The sequence below is a fragment of the Chroicocephalus ridibundus genome, chromosome 1 (genome assembly GCF_963924245.1).
Source record: "Chroicocephalus ridibundus chromosome 1, bChrRid1.1, whole genome shotgun sequence".
Taxonomy (NCBI): domain Eukaryota; kingdom Metazoa; phylum Chordata; class Aves; order Charadriiformes; family Laridae; genus Chroicocephalus; species Chroicocephalus ridibundus.
The window spans coordinates 64425793-64442193 of NC_086284.1; positions in this window are offsets into that span (position 1 = coordinate 64425793).

Consider the following 16401-nt stretch of genomic DNA (forward strand, 5'->3'; position numbering starts at 1 on the left):
ATATCAGAAGATCCTGTTCATTAGGATTTTCAAAATTGCTTAGGTCTGAACTTGCCATTATAATGCAGGTATCATGACATCCAAAAAACCCCTTCCCAATTCCAGTTAAGCCTGTCTACACATCTTCGCAGTTCTTCACAAGTTTCTCCAGGTCATTGTCAGTTGTAAATCAGTGTGTTGATTTATTTATTTACATGTCTAAAGAGGTGGCTCCACTAATCTTCCTATCTGCCTTGTGAAATTGATCCTTTATATAGGAGAGTTAAAGAACTAATGGGAATATTTATGACCTTCTCTTTTCTTTCCTTGCCTTGCCTTACCTTTTCCTCTCCTTTTACCTCTACTTTTTCCTCTCCTTTTCCTTTCCTTTTCCTTTTTCCTTTCCTTTTCCCTCTCCTCCCCTCTTTTCTCCCCTTCCCTTCCCTTCCCTTCCCTTCCCTTCCCTTCCCTTCCCTTCCCTTCCCTTCCCTTCCCTTCCCTTCCCTTCCCTTCCCTTCCCTTCCCTTCCCTTCCCTTCCCTTCCCTTCCCTTCCCTTCCCTTCCCTTCCCTTCCCTTCCCTTCCCTTCCCTTCCCTTCCCTTCCCTTCCCTTCCCTTCCCTTCCCTTTTTTTTACCAGAACAAAACCAACCAACCAACCAGAAAAAGCCTTTGTGTTTCCATTATGCAAATAGTTCTATTAAATATGACAATACTTAGATGCATATCTGGACCCTGGATTGTCCTATAGGAAAGTACTTATTTCCCTGCTTCTTGAATTCGTTTCTCCTTCCCTACCCTTGTGCAGTTTTGTAGCTTTCTCAGAAGTAACTAAGACCTGACAGGTTTTGTTGTTTTCTTTGTTTGATTCTTTCCCCCATTGTCAAGCAGTAGTTTAAGGACGAAGACAACAGTGACTTGAAATTTCCACTTTAAAAGGGGAAAACAAGTGTTGCCAAATACAACTAACCTGAACTCATTTAAGGCAAGATAATAAAACATCTGAAGTTAGGAATATAACTCCATATGCATTTATGTAAACTAATAAATTTCTAATGAGTGGCTATACTTTTTTTTTTTAAAGTTACTTTCAAATATTTTTTATATTTAATTTTTATCATAGGAACATGTATCCTCATTTTGTATATTGCGTGAACTATAACGGTAGTATTTAATATACTGTGCATATTTAGGGTGAGCAATATAAAAAATGGGAAAATACTTGGTATCGTTGACATTTTTGTTCTATCAGAACTGTGAAAAAACCTCAAAATCTGTAAAAATACAAATGTTAAAGCAATAACAAGTGCATTTTGCACTAACAAAATAATCTTAACAATGATTGATTCAGCTGTACATGGAGCTTTAGATGAGGTTAAATAAAGTAGGTGGAAAAAAAGAAAACCCTAGGGGTGGGAGAATGCATTTTATTTCTATCCATAAATTGGTGTAGCTATGTTCATAGCTGGCACATGTCATTTTTCATTGAAATGGAAATATATTTTTGCCTTTATTATACCATCGTTTCTCATATACTCCACCACTCTACTGACGAAGAATATGCCATGTGAGGGAAAAGGTAAATGAGTTTTGTTTTAAAAAAACATCACTAACAAAAATCAAAGCCATTACATTTATGGAAAATTCTATAGTACTTGCAAACATGGAGACTGATCCAAATGACTGACTTTAGATGAAGTTTTGTTAGAGCAGGACAAGGACCGGATCCAAAAACACTGGCCATATTACAGAATTCTTCTTTGAATTCTGCTTAAAACTATATTCGAATATGGTCCTTTTTTTCCAGTATAATAGTTATGGGCATTTTGAGTTATTATTAAGTAACTCCATAATATACTGTTGCTCATGAATGTAAGATATGTGAATTTTAAAACCACCACAGAATGTGAAAACTGTACTTCATTGTTCAGCAGTTTAGACAGCAGGGTGTGTATAGTCATGATTCTGACTCATGCATTTTCCTACCTGACTCAAACAATCTCATAGATAAGCAACTGTGTTTCTCTGGGCAACAATAAGCATGTGGGTTGTATTTAGAAAAGTGGAGCAATTTTCTAGAAAACCTGCCTCCAGTCTTAGTGCTTAAGCCAAGACTTCTGTTTATTGTATTGCTAAGTTCACAATACAGTAGCCCTCCACTTAAAATAAGGAAATTTCTCAAGGAGTGAAATGATTTGATGTTGAAAGTAGCTCTAGAATAGTCATATATACTGTTCTTTAAAAAAAAAGGAAAAGCAACAAAAAATAAACAGAAAACACAGAGAAAGAAGAAACAATCAAAAAAAAAAACACCACAGATCATAAGACAAATTGTACTCTGTTGTGCTAGAATCTGTGGTTTAGCAGTAGGAACAAGAATACAAGTCAAACTGCAAAAGCTGGGGAGGAGCCTGGGAAAGATTTTCCTACAAACTGTGACATCTGTGAACTGCTAAGTTACTGCTATGCTCCTTTTCCCCTCTCTTTTCATATTTCACTAAATTTGTGTGAACATTTGTATCAATGTCCCCTACAAGCGTTGTGTAAGATTGCAGCGAGGTTGCATAATAGGTCTCATATTCATTTTAAAAGGTACAAAATTCAATTCTGCAATAATTGTGTGGATTTCCTTTTTTAAGAAAAGGTAGAAATACATGAGGGATGAAGACTTTTCCTGATTCATTATGCTGTGTCCCCTGATACAAAAATCAACCCTTCTATCTAATCCTCATTTTTACCTGTTTAACCATATTTTCTTGTCTCCAAAAGCCCCACTAGGTTGCTCTCCTATGAACTTAGCGATAGTCAAAATTTTCTCTAATATCAATCCTAAATTCATGTTTAACTCATATTCCTGTACTAACCAGTGTTTTTTCTTCTTCGTATTTCTATCTGCACTGATGTGTGGAAATATGATTGTTCTCACATGCATTGAAGACGTTGCCTAACTGTGTCAAACCAGCCCCTCTTTTGACTTCCTCTTGTACTGTAAGATCTTCCCTTTCCTTAATCTTGTAGGATATGCTCTCTGTATTTGTTTTCTTATGAATTCTGCTGTGCGGCGCAGAAACCAACAGCTTTACAGAGCGATATTAGAATTTCCTTATCTGTCACACAAATATGCTTCTTAATACACTTCTTGGTTTCCTTTTCATGGTATCACACTCTATTCACAGGTATCCTGTGATGAACTAATAAATGAAGGTCTTGCTCTTATAGTTTTTCAACTTAGCCTAGTTTATACACAATAATCTTGTAATTAATTCTGAAGTTCATGATATACTTTGTATTACTACTTTAATTCCAATTCTAATTTTCAGTCTCTCAGCACCATCCCATGTGTTATGTACATTGATATTCTGGCATTCAGGCAACACCTTAGCAATCATGTGTCATCAGCACATTTTTATTACTTGTTCCAAGGTCATTAATGAAATGAAAATATTAAGCAAGACTGATCCCAAGAACAATCCGTAGGTGATTCTCTCCAGCCTTTTCAGAACCATTTATTATCTTTCCCACGCAGACAGTTTCTTAGATTGTTCTTTACTTCTTTTTATCTGTCTCATTCTGTCGCACTAAAACACTTCCTTTACAGAAATCCAGGTACAGAATTTATTTTGCCTAGAAACTGATTACCAGAAAAAGATGTATATATAATTGTCACATTCTAGCCCTGAAAATTTTATCTCATATTTAGTTTCTGTTCTGTTCAGTTTCTCCTCTTTATCTATATTGACTAAAGTGTGCTCTTCAGTTCTTTCTCAAGTATCTGTTCTCAGCATCTACCTTTTTCTCATAGTCAAGTTGTTTTCCTGCACTCACAGAACTGCCCAGCAATTCTGTGACCTTCCCGGTGAGTACTGTTGTTGAGAAAATAGCGATGAAACCTCCCTCTCATCTCTTTTGTGACTTTAAATCTCAACTTGCACTTCACAATTGTTTCAATCATACCTTTAATCTATATATCTGCCTGAGTTTTGTCAGCTAATGTTACATGCATTTAAGGTATTATGCCCTTAGTATCCTTCTATTGTTTGTCTCATTATCAGTATGTCGTCATTAACCATGATAATCTTTTCTCCCCAGTTCTTAGCTTTGATGAAGCACACAGAATCCTGCCCCCCTCTCCTCCACCCCCCTCTTCGCCCCCCCTCCCCCAGCCCCCGTCTTGTACATCTCCCTCTGCATTCTCTTCTCTGGTTGTTTGACTCAAGCATTCCATCTTCTGTTTCTTTGTTGAGCTAAATGGTTACCTGTTTAGATCATTTATCGGTGACCAGGTGCCTTTTTCCCAATTGGCCTCTGTGCTCTGACACAGAAAAATGCCTACCTTTCCGACTTACTAATTATTTCATCTTACTTCCATTAAAAAAATAAAAATTGCTGCCAACTAAGACTAAGTAAAATATCCATGTTTTTTAATATGTTAGCTAGCCTATTTATTTATTTATGACAGGCAGGAGACTCACCTAACTGAATGATTAATGGAAAAAATGACAGAAGCTTTTAGACACCAAATTTATAGGAGTCTAACCTTATTTAGTAAGTGCACATCTGGCAGCTCAGAAAGTCTTCCTTTCATTGGCAGAAATCACAAGCATTCCCATCTTGGCAGTCACCATCCTACATTCATTCAAGAGTATTTTCTGTCCATATCTCCTCCTATGTAATTGCAGGAAGAGACACCTCTGACTTCTGAAGGATCTCTGTGAAGATCCTGCTGATCTGTTTTTTGCCTGTGATGGTACACTACCTACTCATCTCCTTCTCCAGCAGCTTCAGCCAGTGGCTCAGCCCCTCAGCCAGAGTTGAGGCTGCCATTGCCCCTGACCCCTGGGAGAAGCATGAGGGAAGCCTGTCAGCTTGACACCTGGACTTCTGTGTCCTCTCTTTGGAGGTCAATCTGGATCTCCATCTGCCCTCTGGGATGTTACCACCAACTTTGCATGACTAGAGAAGTCCCACACAATCTTGATCTGTGTCTCAAGGCCTTTTTGCACTCCTTTTTCCACCAGCTGTCACATTAACTGCTGAGTGAATCCCACTCACCATTCTCCTGAGAGTCATTCCTGCTGTGCAAAAGTAATCTAGGTGCTCCTGAGCGATGTTCCCTAAACTGGAAGCAGTTGAAACTGAAGGTGTAAACTTTTCCTAATCAGGAAACAAGAAACAGAAGTAATCGTCCAGCTTTGAGAATAACAACAAAATGCTTCCTTAATTGCTGGGTTCAAGATGCTTTATAGGAAATTTAATGTATCTGAATTTTTCAGTGCAGAATTTTCTTCTTCATGTACAAAGTTCTTCCGAACTTAGATTTCCATGACCTGTCACTATACTGAGGCTTACTTGTCAAGCAAACATGTCATCAAAAAGTAAAGGCTACACTTGGTGTTTTCCGCTTACATTATGTTTGTCTCAAATATGAGTCTCCTCTCTTATAAAGACATGAGTCATTTGGCATTTTACATTTAATCCTTCTGTATATCACTCTTCCTTATTTTAGCTTTTCCATCCTTAACCATTTACATTTCCAAAAGGGTATTGCTAGCCTATGAGTATGGAGCTATTCTGGTACCTCATCCAGTTATTCAGCATGAAACTGTATTGTGCTATGTTACGCTATGCTATACTGTACTAGAACTACTTTTCCCTAGAACTATAATCTCATAAAACATGATCTTAAATTTTATCTTAGACAGCAAACTTCTGTCGAGGTCGCTGTCTCTCGTCGATCTAGGAATACTAATATACTTGTTTTTCTTGCTGTCTCATTTCATACTTTACACTTCAACGTTCAGAGAATGTTCATAAAAAAGTGCTACGAAAACTGGGACGAATAAACTGCAAAAATGGAGCTAATCAGTTCTGTTCTTGAGTCAATCACTGATTTCTAGGATGAATCATTTGGCTTCTCTGAACATGCATTCATCATCAATGAGTTGGGAAAAATACTTCTCTTTCAGTCAAACTATGCATTAAAATATATTGTGTGTTGAAATTGTCTAACCCTACAGCATCTGCATACATAAAAAAATACAAGAGGACAAACTCAGGAAGCAGTGATTAATTTCCTTACATTTATAATTAACAGGAAATTACAGGCCAAAATAGAAAAGCAACAAGGTCAATTTTTACATGGAAGAAAAAAAAAAAGCGGTACGCAATGGGATGTGCAGTATCTTTTGTATCATCCAAAATGTTGAAGAGAAGATGAAGAGTAGTTCATGGAAATACTGTCTGGGAGAAGTAGTAGAAAACTCTAATATATTCTGAGTAGGCAAGAGCTGATGAAAAAGTCATCAGAGTCACAGGCCCTTTGGTTTGTTACTAACTTCTTTGAACCATTCTTCAGGTTCTTCTTTCAGGTAGCATGCAGACACCTCTAGGGTTCATTCAGTTCTAAATAAAATCATTAAATAATGCAAATAGTCAGCTGTCTGGAGTACTTGGTCCAATTTACACCATCAATTTAGTATACAGAGAGAGACAGAGAATAATAAATAAATAAATAAATATACACAGGAAAAAGGGAAATGAAAAGAATTTGGTATAACGGTATAACGTGGTATAAATGGATCTACATATGACCAAATAAAAGTGTTATGTTAAGGCTAGAAGAAAAAAATATATATCTATAGTAAAATATTCCTAACTTTTGAATTATAAATAGGTATGAATAATTAAAAATACTCAGTGTCTTTTTTTATTTTTGTAATGGACAAACTGATACCCCTGGGTTTTTTGGTTGGTTTTTTTTTTATTATTGTTTTGTTTTTTAAAAATAAAAGCACAAAACCAAACCCAAAAACTTTTAAAAGCAGTATTTGTGTTTAAAGTATCTTTCTCCACTATGGAGATTCCAGGACCATGTTTGCACATTGTCCTATGCCAATACACAGAAAACATGGCCAAGTCATCTGCAATTTCTCCTTTGAAATTTCAGCTAAGTTCTAGGAGAAAGTAGCTGTCAATTTTGGAAACCTTTGCAAATTTTCTTTAACACTAGCTAGAACTATGAAGGGTTTAGCAGTGTAGCATGGTGGCATTTTTGTTTGTTTGTCTGTCTAATTCGAAGAATAATAAAATAAAAATAATAAAAATAGCAATAAAGATTGAAATAATAATTAATAAGAAAAAACAATATTTCAGTGTCAGGCGACATTAATCAGATTCCAGAACACATGTGACTTCATATATTGGGACAACCATGAAATTCTGATAATGACATGCCCAAGAAGAAAAAGTTGGTGATATACAAACAAGCTGAATTAAGAGAAGCTTTCTCCTGAAGGATTAGTTTCTTCCCGCCTCCACATATTTTTGCTACTTACTAATTTTTGGAGCTGTGTGCTAGATGTGAAACAGGAACAGTCTGCATAATTTGCATGAGAAAGCAGCATAACAACATTTTTATGAAACTTTAAGAAGCAGAGGGCATAAAACACCCCCAAAATATAGAATATAAATCACATTTCTTCACTTGACTATGCCTCATGTTTTTGGCAGAACTATTTATCCCAGTAGGAACCTTTGCAAAACCACTTAATAATAATTTTCGCTTCAGTCCATAACAGTTTATAATGAGAGAATAATAACTGACCTATCACTTCCCTATTAATCAGTGTTAGACAGTATGTAAACTTCTGTATACGATGCTATGCCATTTGGAAATTACGAATGAGAAAATGTCAATTAATTTATCTTATCTGAACAGCAAATCATCCCCAATTCCACCAGTGGAAAAAATTGAGACTGACAGAATTATCTGGGTTATTTGCACTCACTGAAATCAAGTCTAGGTTTCATCATGTCAATGTACAGTCTATACATAAATATGTGTATACATAGTTGACAATTGAAAGAAATTGCTAGATACAAAGAAGTAATTTTATGCATTAAAAGGTTGACTGCAAACTCTAGCCATCATGACCTGTCAAAACTCCTTGCAAGATGTTTTGGTTTTATTATCTATAGCATCCACAAATGCAACTACTAGTTAAGTTGGTGAATACGTATTTTTAATTCTCAAAAAAATTTCATTCCAGTTTTATTAAGAATACCTTTAGAATGAAAAATGATGAGTCACAGTTCTTTGTAACAAAAATTTATAGATGACAATATGGATTTAAATGGGCATGTCCTTTGCAAAAAAAAAAAAACTTAAACCAGAACTCACATAACTGTTTTCAGTTCCTCAGAAACAGCACATGAACCCAGATGTATCAGAAGACTGGTATCATATGTAAGAGATGTAGATAACTTCTATATACCTAAAAAAAAAAAACAACTAAAATTTTAGCTTTAAATTAAGTCTAAATGAAACAGGGGAAGACAAAAATACTGAAAAGATAGAGAGTAAATATTTTATTTAAAGAACCAGAATCAGTGTTGACATACAGGATTTTAAGTGCCCTTAGAACAGGGAGAGAAAATATTCTTTTTCTATCAGTTTATTGAGTTTACTGAGTTTACTACTCAGTTTCCTAAGTGGTAAAAGCCTTCACATGCTGCCCAAAGAATAAATGAAATCTTATTTCAGAGAGTCCAGAATAACCGTATTTTTACCTCATTGAAACATGCTAGAAAATCTGTAATCACAACCTAAATAAAGATAGTTCTCCACCATATTTGGTCACATGTCTGTTTGCTTCTCTTAGCTATTAGAAGCATACATACATTATTTGGATTAGATCTGCAAAGGCAATGAAAAAATAATATGGACACAGAAGATGAAAGTCCAGGCTTTCTACGATTGATTTTCCTAGTAGAAAGGATTAAACTTTACTTTCAACTGCTTTCAAAGAGTGAAAAATTGTGCTACTGAAATACTAGTACATTGCATTACTTTCACATTCTGCAATAAACTATCCATGTCCAGAATTATTACATAAGTGGATAAACAGAAAAGTAGAAAAAAATATGGTGTTTTTAGTCATGAAATAGGCTTGCAAAGTTCTCATTTTAAGGGAACTCCAATTTTGCCCTAAAATACATATTTGCAGGTAAAATTTTTCAAGGTTTTTCAAACAGTTGTTTATTTTACTATAGGAAGATTGAGGACAAAAGATGCTTTTGAGAAGGGATGACTTTGACAGCTAATTCATACTGTAGGGAGGAGGTTGGTTTCTTTTTGGAGGAAAGATTTTAGAAGGTGTGATAGGATCTCTTAGAGAAAAAGTGGCTTTCTGAAACTTTCTGGAGACAGAAGACGTCTTTAAACCTATAGATTATAAATGAACTGCAGTTCTTTGGTTATCCAGGAAAACCCGTGACTAGTTGTTATTCATCTTTAGTATGGTATTTGTATTACTTTCCATAAATTGCTTTTTATTCATTAATTCTCATTTTCATTGGTGTAATAGCTGAAAGATGAATAACAATATGAGTTTCATGTAAAATTTTTATGCAATTTTTTTGACCTATTTCATAAAATGCATATAAATCTGATTCCAGAGAAGGCTTATATAATCTCATGAAGTCACACACAAAAACCACCAGTCAAACTAAAAGAACAGTATTTCAAGTATACATAAGGTACCACCCAAATTAGAGGAAGGAACATGTAAAGAACGTGCAAAACCAATGTTTGTCTACAGCAAGACTAACTTTGTGTCATGTCCCAAGAAACCATTTACGTGCAATTTGGCAGCCCCATAAACTGATGCTCTAACTGTGTAAATGCCTTACAATATTTCTTCAGTAACTCACATGCTCTTTGAAAAAGGTGCACTCTATGACAAAATACCCTGGAAACAGCATGAGATAGTTCACTTCCCCTACCTTTCAAAATTAAATTATTTACCTAAACAAAGCAAAATACCACAAAACAGACTACAGCCATAAAATACATATTGGTCTTAAATCCAATATTATTTATCATTGAACACTAAACTTGTGATAGATGCATAAGCTATGGGGTAGCTAGGCAGGGGGAGGCATACTTATTTTTTACATATTTTAGCTGTGTATTTACATTTTTTTCAGTAGTGAAGTCTTCTTATAAGAAAAATTTTATTGGTGCTTTCTTTACAGAATCATTAAAGCCTACTGATTTGATTTACTACAGCAAAATTTGATTTGAACTATTCAAGAAATTTAACATATCCAAATTTAAAATGGGATTACAGACTTCAGCCTCAGATGGGCGTCATTATACTATTCACCTTTTGTTCATTCTACTTTCTTTTTCACCCCTTACATAATTTTCAAATCTTTTTGTTACTACATAAACTAGGGAAAAAGAAAGAAATCTTTACTAGGTGATTCAATGCTTGTTTTGTAATCTTTGTGTGGTTTACATCTTAGATGAGTACTGAACAAACTTAAATAGCCATTTCTGATGATACTGGGACAAGGTTCATCCATATTTTCCTTTCTAAGAATTGTATGGTTCAATGTCCAAAAGAAGTGTGTGTGTGTGGGGGGGTTGTTGGGTTTTTTTTCTGTTGTTGTTGTGTTTTTTTTCTTATTCCCTTGAAAAACTACCACTTCTAATTTCTTCATTAAGTAATGTAATTAGCAGGAGGGCAGTTTTTTTGACCAGTCATAAAAAAATTATGTCTGGTGATGGAAATGAAAAATGACCAGCTAATAATGAGCATGGACAATCCTATAAACAATTTAAAATGGGAAACTGCTACCAAAAAGGAATTCTTCCTTAGTAGCTTCTTTCCACAAAACCAACAGCCTTTCAGAGATGCTGTTGCTAATGCAATTCCGCTCCTTCTTAGTGGAAGGAAATTTTGCAAAAATAAAATTAGAAAAATACCTTTGCTTTTTTTTTTTTTTTTACTGTAGAAGCTCTGGAAAAATGTCCATTTTTCTCTTGAGCTCACAATGTCAAACCTTCCTCTTTGAAGAACAGATTCTGTTGCTGGGCATCCTGTCCCTTAATAAGCTCTCATTAGTAGCTTGTTATTCTTTCTCTTCTTGGCTAGAAAAAGCAGTTCCCTTGGAGTCCTCCTTCTGTCTTCCAGATCAGGGAAAGTTAATAGCAGTAACATGTGCCTTCTCCCTCGGACAAAAAGGGAGTGATGTCTGATGTCTTGCCCTTAATAAGGTCTATTATTTTCCTTAATGACACTGGCAACAAAAGTACATAAATGATTGTCTTGGAACCTTACGATGTGATTACAAGTATGAGTAAGGCAATCCCACATGAAGAATTCAATACAAGTGTTTGGACCTGAAGATATTTAAAATTCCAAATGCAGGAAATGCACTTAGGGTTTTCATTTCAGGTTTTCAGACATCAAGGTTTTCTTTCGTAAACTGGGAACTTAATTCAAAATTGCAGACAAGACAGAATTTTCTGGGGCTTATGAGCCACCTAATTAAGGTTTTCATTAAAAGTCTGATACAGTGGCAGTATTTAGTATAAAGCTGACAACTTCCAGTAGATGTGTGGACATTCCAAAGCTGTTGCACACATAGAGAGGGAACATATCCTCAGTAGGGTCTTGCTTAAAGATGCACAAGTCTTCCTGAATGCCAGTGATCCATGTGGCAGGTTTATAGAAATTACAGATGCAAAGAAATTTTTCCACCATATGAAAAATATCATGTGTTTTAAGAACAAGATCTTCACAGAAGAAGAAACTGATTTATTTCAGAACAGTAATTCATGAATACAATCGTTTCAGTCCACTCTACCCAAAAGTAGGACTACTACTATGTACCTGGGTATACAGATTAAAATAGGTGTCTTAACATCTTCCTGGTAGTGATGCCCTCTTTCCTTAGTCTTCAGAATCTGGAAAGTGGCTCCCAGTGGGATATCATCAGGCAGGCTTCACACTCTAGCAAGTGGCTAAGGCACATACATCTATGTGTATATATATACGGGGTGGTGGGGGGGAGGATTTTGCTTAGGTATCTGTATCACTATAATGGTAAAGACTGGATGGTCTAAGATGTACTAATATTTTGTTATTTATACAGCCTGTCACTCCACGCCCACCTGTTTGTCTCCCTTGAACCGTTATTCTCTTTTAAACCACCTTATACTATTTTCTCTATTGTCATATGCCTATCTTCACTGTGGTGCTTAATTTCTTGCAAAAGCCATTTGATGATGCATATACAATCATTAACCATGAATATTATCCCCTAATTAAAGCCAACAACATCCAGTGTGTCAGGTGGCATTTATAACCCTCCTTAGGGATATAATTCACCAAAATCAGGAGGCTTGAAATTTAAATTTTCAGTGCCACCTAGAAGTACATTCATATCACTGGAATTCCCTCTGTTGGTGCCCTAGGTTTTGCAGGAAAAACATCATCTTATGTTGCTAATCCTGGAATCAATCCTTATGTCCAATATGATGATTATAGCTCAATCTTTCTCTGAAGGAAGAATGCTACTGTCTTCTGTTCTAAAATCAAGGAGGACTCTGAATTGCATGGAGGTGAGAGGAAGGTCACGCTGAACTATAAAAAGGATTTGTCTTTTGTCCTAAATCATAGCCCCAAACCCGTTTTTTTCTTTTTTTTTTCTTTTTTATTTTATCATCGGTTGAATAGATGACTTAATAGGTTAGAAAACCCCATACAGAAAACTGAACTGAACAGGTGTATCACAGTTTAAGGGAGAGTAGGGAGAAACAAGTGATAAGAAGTAGCACTTCTCCTACACAGTTACACAACCTGCATAGTGTTTCTACCTAGGAAAATCAGCCAGGTGGGAGTCTAATCTTTATTTTACAGAATGAAGTTTTATCATCTACTTAGGGAATATGTAAAATTCTTATATATCTTTTATATATATACACACACACACACACACACCCCTATATATATATAAGAAAAATTACCAGAAACAGTGTTAAAGGAATAATGTTACACTTTTTTCTTCTTTAAGTCTCATATGAATGTTATTCTGTCTTCACCACAAAATATCAGCCAGGAGGACTGTCTAAACACGTGCAAGAGGAGAAACTCTTCCTTCTATATTATCACAAGAGAACCCAGGAATATGAGGTCCTGTGTTATCTAATGAGTGAGCCCCAGGCAGACAGGTGTCTTCTGAGAATGCCAAGGCACACAAAGACCCTCGAATTTGTAACACCCATTCATCTACCTAATGACATAGGCCAAAGAATATTTCTTGACTGCTGAGTACGATCTGCAGTCTATCTCATGTTAGTGGAACTAAACATAAACTAAACAGGTGTTAAGGTACCAAAGGAACTCTACTGCCAAAACCTTAACACGTGAAGTCCTTAGAGTTGGGTAGCAGGTGAGTTAACACTAGGTATCAAAGAAAACATTGAAAGACGTTCATTCTCTGTGTCCTCTTCTTCAGACCTAGCTCCAGGTCTGAAGATTTCCAAAGACCTCACAAAAGTACCGTGTCCAGAACTTCTCCCTGGTCCCACAATATTGATTCACAATATCTTGCTTCCAATAAAAACATTCTTGGTTTAAAATGTGAGAGAAGAAGCGATCTGGTTGCCGCAGGCTGAATGAGTTGCAACAGGCAACTCCTGGAATTAAAATTCTAGGGCTGAACTTAGGTCAGTTTATTTTCAAACGCAAGAAGATCGCTCATCCCAGACTGAAGCTAGATACAGATAAAATTTCAGAGCAAGGAGACAAAACTGCAAAATCATCACAAGGACAGGAGACATTTTGAGTTTTTCCATTATTCAGTGCAGTATAACAGCATTCAGATCAGCTGATTACATCAGGCAGGGCTGAAATTTCTTCAGAAATACACAAGATGTGGCAAAAAGCCTCATCTTTTTTTTTCTTCCTGAAAGATTGGCTCTGTATGATCCCTTGATATTGCGCTATGACTAGGGATATGATTGAAGCCTTACTAATTACTACACAGTAACTATAAAATGAATTGGTAGTCAATTTTCTTCTGTTAGTATTTTATTTATATTATGCTATTTCCCACAACGTACTAAATTCTGTACATTAACTGCATATTTGTTTCTCTAGGTCTTGAGAGTCCACAGATTGTATTCTCACAATAAACTATTTGTAACTGACAGCTTCTACTCAGACTCTGACATGCATTCTGTTATTTTTATTTTATATCTAAATCTGATGGGATATTCTGTTTATTTGAAGAAACACCACAATATTCATGCTAAAATTAGAGACTTACATGTGATTTAAGAGTTCAAATCTTGCCTTTGTAGAATGTTTATTATTAGACATTTGTGTTTGCATGTTTCTATTAATATTTGTGCATTAAATAAGAATAATCATAAAAAGCCAAAAGAAAATAAAAAATTAGATTATGTAAAGAAAGTTACTTTTGTTCAAACATATAATAACTGATTTGCTATTTTATTGATTAGTCTTGAAGCACTTATTAAACACTGGTCTTTAAACAGGGAGAATAGACAATTTTTCCAACACCTTTAAGGGAATGTTTTTTCCACCACAAAAAAGTCACTATTTGATTAAACTTAAGAAGTTTTGCCTAGCAATCACTGTTAAGCTTATTTCTATCTTTTGTATAAAGCAGAAAGAAATGCTATTTTAAAAATAAAAATTAACACATGTAAAATTTATCAGCTTTGCTTGTATTGTATCCTTATTCAAATGTTAAATTTATCGATATATTTTCATGGATAGTTATTTCAGTATAAACTTGATCTGAAATGTTGCTCAGGACTACAAAAAAAATCTTAAAATTAAGAATTAGGCACTAATTAATTTTCATCATTATATCATTATGGTTCATATTTTCTTTATTCAACCAAGAAATGTTAGCAGATGACATCATGTCCGAGAAAATGTTGCAGTAGGCAGGAAAGATTTTTTGGCCAGTTAAAATTGCTTTTTAAGGTGATACCACTGCTGCTGGCATCACCAATAACAGAAAATATAGTTGTCTAACCATGTTCAAAGAACATTTATTTCACTTTGAAGGAAAAAAAAAAAAAAAAAGAACCAAACTAAAAAGAAACAGTTTATTAAACAGAATATTGTATTGAACACTGTGATATAAAAGCATACCTGCTCCAAAGGGCACATGGTATGTGGTAGCGGATTAGGAAAGATCAGCTTTTTCTGATAAACTCCCTGTGGTGTGGCTGGTGGAAAAAGACTACGAAAAGCAAGTAGAAAATTACCAGCATCTATCACAGTGAGAATGAAATGTAACAAAAGCCTGTAAAAGCTGTCAGAAAGAACAAACAATTCTTGATCCATAATAGTTAAAAGAGGTCTGTAAACAAAGTGGGGTTTATTTTCATTTCAAACAGTCCTGTGATCAGACTGAAGTGAGATAGCAGCTGCTTAAATGGAGTTAACAAGCCAGATACTTCAAACTCAATAAAATGCTACTGTACAGTATGGTGCGGCAGTTTGTTTTTAATGAAAGTCAGCTTTCTGGCTACAAACTATTTGTTATATCAGAACTTCCATAGCAACACTTGAAATTCCACAAAGAAGGAAGTGTTAACACTGATGGTGGGGAAGCAACAGATCTTAGGTTAAAACTTTGGTGTTTAAATAGGCTATAGGTTTACTTTGTCTGGTGATTCTTTTGTCACCAATATTTTCAGATGACAGTACTCATTTTTATTTGAAAGTTGCTAAAAATGGATGCCAAATTACTGAAGTTTTGTGTATAAATATATAAGGATTGCTACAAATTACAATTGTTTTCAGTCGATCATAACTGTTAAGGTTTCCCATCTGTTACTGAGTTATCACACTAGAAAAAAAGATCATCCTCTTCTTTTCCACTGGCCATGATGTTCCGCCTGTCCAAGTCACGCTGAGCAGTTTATAACCAGAGACGGAAGTATGAACTGCATGTATATGAGAAATTTCACTTTGTTGATCTTCAGTTTCAATGGTACAAGAAGATTTATCACTTTAGGAAGTTCCGTTTCCAGGCTGGAAGAAATAATTTCAGTTTGGAGAAACTTGCAATCTAGGAAGAAGAGAGCTAAGGAAACATATAAACTAGGCAGAACAACATGGAAATCATAACTCTCCTTACGTGCTGGGCTTATCACTATGAATTTTGCTTCTAAGTCTCACCAGCACTCTATCTACTGTCCCATACTGTATCTAACACCCCCATTTAGGTAAAAAGGTCTAACATTAGTTTAACAAAAAATGAAAATTGTCAAAGAAATCTTTCCTACTTCTTCCCCTTGAAATAATTCCTTTCCTCTTCTCTTTCTCACAGAATTCCCACATATTCCCACCAGAAGGAAAGATGAGGACCTTGGACCACTGAGATACTGAGGATTCATTGTTTAACTTCCACTAAGTGTTTACCACCACGTGAGTAAAATAACTATTTCAAGCTGCTGTTCTTAAAAGATTAAATTTGTTACCCTCATCACAGTACTTTTTTCTTTCTTTCTTTCCCTTGCACCACTCTCTTTATTCATGAAAATTTATCTCCATCAGGATGATTTTTGGGCTACTGTAATGTACTCA